This window comes from Psammomys obesus, unplaced genomic scaffold (genome assembly GCF_907164565.1).
Source record: "Psammomys obesus unplaced genomic scaffold, mPsaObe1.curated_primary_1811, whole genome shotgun sequence".
Taxonomy (NCBI): domain Eukaryota; kingdom Metazoa; phylum Chordata; class Mammalia; order Rodentia; family Muridae; genus Psammomys; species Psammomys obesus.
Window position 1 is genome coordinate 4,402,861 of NW_026596152.1, and position 7,237 is coordinate 4,410,097.

Consider the following 7,237-nt stretch of genomic DNA (forward strand, 5'->3'; position numbering starts at 1 on the left):
GCTAATCCAGCTGCCTCGGCCTCCCCAGCGCTAGAATTATAAGTACGTACTACTATGCCCGGGTTTTTCATGTGGATTCTGGGGCTTGAACTCAGGTCCTCATGCTTGCCAGGTAAGGACTTTACCAAATGAGCCATCCCACCAGCCCTCTAGCTACCAATTTGTCTTGCAGCCTTACAATCAAATCCTCAAACATGTTTCCTCAAACATATTTTCAAATATCTGGTGAACATTTTCAAGTGACCTAAACTTTAACCACCACTTATGAAGCTGAGAAAGTATGGACACCAGCATCCTCTATGGATGAAGACTCCTTGGCTTCTTTGTCTCTAGGTTTTCCACATCCTTCATTTACTTTCCTGCACACTTTGAAAGGCCTCTGACAGCTGGGCACAGTAATCCCAGAACTTGGGGAGGCAGAGGTAGGCAGATCTCTGTGAGATCAAGGCCAGCCAGGTATACAAAGCAAGTACAGGACAGCCAAGGCTACACAGAGAAACCCTGTCTCAGAAAAAAATAATAATAAAGGCCTCTTATACCCCGAATCCCACTCAAGTCATTCCCATTTTATTCTCATGACTCCCACTGCACTTCAACTAAAATCTAAGGTCCTTGCAGGACATGGTAATCCCTGCCAACCCCCCTAATCCTCTCTCCCTGTACTGTCCCCAAAGCCTCTTTTCTGCTCATCACCAGAGGTTCATTCCAACTCAGAGTCTTGCGCTCAGAGCTTCTTCCTCCAGGCTCTTTATTCTGCCATGGCCCCTCATCCTACCCTGACCGTCATGTCTAAGAAGGAGCCTCTTCCATCTGGTGTGCAACTATATCAGGCAGCCCTTTCGAACCCCTCACAGTCTCCTTCCTAGCCTTCTCCACCTTCTGAAATAATCTACTTGTCTGATTGCATTCTCCCTAAGATAGGGAGACTTGTGTCTGCCTTGTATGTAAAATCACCAGTGCCTGGTAGCATTTGCTGAATGAATGAATGAATGAATGAATGAATGAATGAATGAATGAATGATGGTTAAAAGTGGCAAGTTGCTAATCATAAGAAGAGGCAACATCAAGGAGAAGTTGGCTTGGATTCTTACTTAGACTCAGTTACCTGAAGGGGCCCCTCCAGTAAAAGATGAAGGAAGATTTTCCCAATTCAAGGCACATGAAGACTGGGTTCAACCAAATGTCTTTGACAGTTGTGACTCTCAGTAAGCTATCCATCATTAGAAAGCTATCTGGCAGCACATTTCTTTTTACTGTGAGTTTTCTGGCTTGCCATGGAATATGAGCTAATAGTTAAGGAAATTTTATCACTTGAAACAGTATAATGAAGCCATTACATGTTTGAGCAATTTGATTAATGTCTGTCTCCAACTCTAGACTGTCCTGTGGTAGTCTTGACTTTGGTTTGCCCTGCTCTGCTCTCAGGACTTGACACTGTGTTCAACTGTAACAGGGGCTCAGGTTGGACACTGCGTCCACACAGGGAAATGAGCTCTGAGGCCTGGGGTGTGGACGCTGCCTCCCCACAGCCTTCAGAGCACTGCTTTCCTTCCTTTCTGCTGGCCCATCAGACATTCTCATTCCCAGTCACAGGAAGTAGGAGACTCTTCTCTCCTTGGATCCTGAACTTGCCTGAAAGCTGAAGAAGATAACTAGTACCTTTGGGTTTAGAGGTAACTCTAATCTGGTACCCTCAAGCCACATGCCTTTCAGAGAGTAGGGAGAGCAGTTTGACAGCAAATTGTTTCTAAAACAGGGATTTATCCCCCCCTTCTGTGGGGTGCTGCAAATAACAACTTGAGGATTTGTTGCAAATATTGGTAAATGTGATGCAAACCTTGACCTTGTTTTGCACCTTTGAAGCCTTTCTGACAAAGCATGTATAGTTGAATATTTACCTAAGTCCCCCTTTCTCATTGGCTTCCATTATTATCTCAAGAAATATTTTACTCAGAAAAAAAAAAAAAAGAAGAAGAAATAAAATTGATCTCTACCTATGAAGTCACATTTTAGAAGGCATTCAGCCTTTACTTGTGTGCAGCATCAGGGCGCTTAATTCGCTCCTGTCAGAAGAATTAATCAAATGAACAATTGATCCATACAATCTCTGCACATTCATTAAAAGCACGCTGATGTACAGTACATCCAACCGATTGTGCCCGTGTCTTTGGAATTTCCCAGGGCCTGGATGGGACTTGAATATGTAAGTAGGCTCTGTCGCTGTCACGGGACTTAGGTACAGCACTAAATTGAAGAATCAAATGGAAATGTTTTCTCAGGCTGAACAAAAGCAATTCCTCTAGGTTGTCCCTTGGCCTTGGCTGAGTGCTTTCCCTCCTCTCTCCTCCCCTCCCCTTCACACACAAATGCCCCTATCTGCCCTGTGCTATATTAAGTAGTTTTAATCAACTGCTTATCAATTTTGAGCACCTCTTAATTTCTCTGGAAAAAACTGAAAGTAGGTGAGAGATAATTGATGCAAGAGTCTTTGAAGGTGCTGTGCTGGACAAGGACAGAGCCAGCACAGGCCTGGAAGTTTTTCTTTAGTGCTTCTGTTAGAGAAAAGCTGAAAACTTTAATCATTAAAGAAAAAAAGACAAAGCCAAGTCACCCGAGGCCACCTGTCAGTGTTTACCTGCTTCCTTCTGTGCGGGGGTCCTGAAGACAGAAATTGAGATCGTAGTATAAGCTATTATGAGAGATGGGAGATTTCTCATAAACTTAACACTTGTCTGAACATGGCAGCCATGGCCATCTTTATCAGAGCAGTTTAACCCACCTGCAAGAGACCATTGGGCTCTGCTCTGTTGCCTCCTTGCTCTGCCTCTGATCCAGCTATCTGCATCTATCCCCTGGAGGTGAAGGAGCATACAGTTTGTGAAACTTAAGGGGGAGACTCCCTCTGTGAAGCTCCCGGAAGTTGTCATTTATGCCCGGGTGAGACTCTCAAGTTGCTAGGCTACTTTACTCCCGTAAGTAACGCCTCACCCACGCTAAGTCGGCCCAGTGAATACATTGGTCTGTCAAGTGGCATGTCAGCGACACTGTACAGGATCGGTCATTGGAGCCTTATCTGGGGTGAGTGGACATTTGTTCACATTTCCCATGTGAACGTCATGTAATAACCACATGTATATCCCCTGGGTGTTCTTCTAAAACAGTTCAGGAGAGGAATCCCAGCCTGCTTGCAAGCGCCCCATAGGTTTTTTTCTTGTAACCATGGGGGCATTTACGTTATGACTGAGCTGCACCATTAAAAAAGCCTCACAAACTCCTCCGAATGTTCCCCTGAGGTTCTTATCGTTTCCTCTGAGATACTAATGATGAAAACAACCCAGTGGTACAAAGTTGCACACTGCCATCTTTGCATGTGCGTGCACACAAACATGTATGCATGACTGCCCACGGAGGCCCGAAGAGGGCGTCAGATGGCCTGGAGCTGGAGTTACAAATGGCTATAAGTCATGCGGTGTGACACAGGGGCCGGGATCCTAACTCCTGTCCCCTGGAAGAGCAGCCAGTTATCCTAACCGCTGAGCCATTTCTATAGTCCCCTGTTGGCTTTATTTATTTGGAAATTAATGTTGTCCCCATTCTCACTGGTTTCTGAAAGTGTTCAGTGCAGGATACCTTAAATAGCTTTATGTATTGCTTTAAATGTCCCAATTCATTTTAGTAGGCACAGTATATCTCCTTTGGGTTTGGGCCTTAATTACTCACAGGCTTCAGAGAAATATGTTTATTGGTGATTGGATTTTCTTCTCCTGAGAGTTATGCTATCACCATTCTGGCTCTGTATAAGTATTACTCTTAGGTTTAGAAAGTCTATGTCCAAAGAGTAATGCAACGTTTTCCTATATCTTTTTCTAGGTTGTTTTATTTTGATGTATATTTAGCCTCTTTGAGTTCTTTGGGAAATGTTTTGACTGTTGAGGACAGTGGGTCAAAGTATTTTTTTCATCAAAACATTTTTAATGACAAGAGATAGCAATCCAAGTTAAGCCAACTTTTAAACCAAAGAGGAAACATTGCACAAACCTGGAAACTGTGTCCATTTGGCTGGAGCATAGATGGCCCTCAGCCCTAAACATAGGAGACCTCATGGCTTGAACTCCATGGACACACCATATTTTGTGTGTTCGTTTGGTCATTGGCAGACACTTGGGATGTTCCTAGCTGGGACCATTATCATAGCACTGATAGGAACATTTTCGTGCAAGTCCTTAGGTGGACGTGCTTTTTGCTTAGATGGAGAATTTTCAGGTCTTATGCTCTTTTATGCTGGACTTTGAGAAACGTCCGAATTGTTTTCTAAAATGGCTGTACTGTTTTATACTCTCACGAGCAATGTGTGAGCATTCCCGTTTCTCTGTGTCCATGATGGTGATGGTTATTGATGACTTACTTCTGGCAGCCATTTTGGTCAGGGGGTAGTGCTATCTCTTCCAGGTTGTAGTCTTCATTTTCTAATTGCTTGATAATGTCAAGCAACTTTTACCAAGTGCCTTGTGCTGTTCAGGTTCCTTCTTTGGTATAATGACATCTGTTCGTGTTCTTACGGAGTTGTAGAGATTCTTTGTATGTGCTCCTGTATTACATATGTGCTTGCAGACATGGTATCCTAGTGTGTGGTGTATCTTTTCATTTACTTCATGGAATATTTTGAAGTTCAAATGTCTTCAATTTTAATGCAGTCTAATGTATCAGTTTTTCAACATTTACTACTTTGGGCATTACTTTTTTTTTTGCTTGACTTAGTATATGTTAATTATTTTTCTTTTCTGAGTATGGAAATGTTTACATATTTATTTTTTTATTTTGCCCACTTAATGCCCTGAATTACAAATTCCAAACATTTTACTTGCAAGTATTCTGGGTTTTCTAAGGCACTTCTAACATTTCTTTTCATATGTGAGACACAGAAATCATGCGACTCACATTCCCCTGGGCATCTTCGTAGTCCTCCTGCAGCAGATGCTTTGCTTTAGGCTCTTCTTGTTGCCCATTCTAAAGTCCCCACTGATACTTTTTCAGTTATTAGATCCCATCAGATGGTCTGTTTTTCTTCACTGAGCCCAAGTGTACCCTTCTGTAAAGTAGAGACATTGGGATTTGTTGACTTTGGAAATCTCTCTTGGTTCCAAGTTCAATTATTATGGATGGAAATGACAATATTTTGACATTACCCAAGTGCTCAGAAACTCAGGGTGTCCTCAAAACAAAAGTGGCATGTAGTTCCAAAGATCTCATTCACATGGAGTCTTGTGTTTCTCTTTTTTGTGCAACATTTTTCTACTTTGTGCAACATTGCTTTTATAGACTTCTACATCCTTTGTGAGTTCTACAGCTCCAGAGATGAAAGGCCCAGTCCTGCCCTTCAGCTATAGAAAGGGAGGTATGAGAAGGAAAGTAGTGGACTCTTAGGCCTATGCTAGCTCAGGCAGGTGCCTTTCTTCCAGGGTTTGGAGGCTTGGGCTTCAGTTACTGGAAGACATGGCAGGTATGGGTCAGTCTGGAACCACAAACCCAGAACTGGGGAGGCTCATGTAGGGTTCTGTGAAGGTTTGCCTAGAGACGCCTAATGAAAATAGCGGCCAGGAAAGATGATCAGAGGTTAATCTAGCTTTATACTTTAACTCTCACTACTTTCATTTATGCCTGATGCTCAGAGTCCCTCACCATACCTGTTTCATAGTCAATGTCCCAGTTTCTGCAGGGAAAGTAAGGTAACCCAATGAAGCTTCATGGCCAGGGGCTAAAGCCGAATGCAGCCCAAATCCCTGTGCTCAGCTAAATCAGTGACACACATTTCACAAACAAACTAGAGGTGAAATAGTTCCAACTCATTTCTTCCCTCTGCCCAGAGAAACTGCCTTCTTGGGTTCCACTCAGAGGTGGAAACAAGAATGGGAAATTGATTAGTGGAGATCACAGAAACTTAAATTTGAGCCCTTCATCACCATGTTGGTTCTGGGCTCCATCAAACCAGTAAAGGCCATCGGGGTACTGACTCAGTGGCTGGTCAGCCTGAAGCATCAGATCCCAAACCAGGCAGATAATTCTGGATACTGTTTCTATCAGGCTGAGCTCATGAGTAGAGTCTGTTTTGAATCACTGGGTATGAAACAGTCAGACCATCGGTGCAACTTAACAGATCTATTGAGGTATATTTCTAGTGTCTTATAGTTCACCTATGACAAGGGTGCAATTCAAGTGAACATGTCTTTTGTGGTGTTTGTGGTGAATTCCTGGTCACACCCTGGCAGCTACTGATCTGCCTGGGGTTGTCTTTCTCTGTTGGTCATTTCTGGATGTTTCACATATTCTATTTTCTGTCTTTTATCACTCACAGGGCATGATGCTGATATGTTTCATCTGCCATGTTCATGTCTCCATTACTTCATATTGCTAAAGCGTGTTCTGTTGTATGGTTGCTACATTTTGTTTAATCTATTCACCATGTATGGGACATTTGTGTTTCATCTAGTTTTATTGCCACCATGATTGAGTGCTGTAGATGTGTGAACTTATTTTTCTTGGGAAAACTCCAAGGAAGGGAATTTCTGAATTATATGAAAAGCCCTTCTCCTTTTGAAGAAACTTTTAACCTGTCTTTCAAAGTGATTGTACCATGTCACATTTCCACCAGCAACATATGAAACTCCCCCTTCTCTTGAATCTTTGCCATCATCTGTTACAGACATACTCAAGATTATAGCCATCCTGGCTAACGCATTTTACCTACAGTGAGTTTCTCTTGGTGCCAATCTTAAGCACGTTTTCATGTGCTTATTATCCAATGAGCGCAGTTAAATGGAATTATGAATCCTTTTGAATACCTTAAATAATTGTGTGTTTGGTGGGGGTGTAGGGGGTGGTGGGGTGGTGTTGTGTATGTGAGTGTATTATGTTTGCACATGTATAGTGTGTGAGTGTGTATATGTGTAGTATGTGTGTGCGTGTGTGGCATATATATATATATATATATATATATATATATATATATATATATATATATATAGTGTGTGTGTGTGTGTGTGTGTGTAGTGAGTATGCCATTGGATGGACACTGTCCTGCTTATTTTTGTGACAGGGTCTCTCTTCCTAATTGAACCTGGAGCCCACCATTTCATCCACAATGGCTGGCCAGTGAGTTTGGAGGATCCTTCTCATTCACCTCTATACCAAACACACACACACACACACACACACACACACACACACACACACACACACA

The 7,237-nt window shown here is 42.6% G+C and overlaps 1 protein-coding gene across 1 annotated transcript in view; it reads left to right on the forward strand.

Moving 5' to 3' along the window:
- Dnah9 (dynein axonemal heavy chain 9) overlaps positions 1-7,237 on the forward strand; it is a 316,088-nt gene that overhangs the window by 91,949 nt on the left and 216,902 nt on the right. The gene's annotated exons all lie outside the window — the stretch shown is intronic.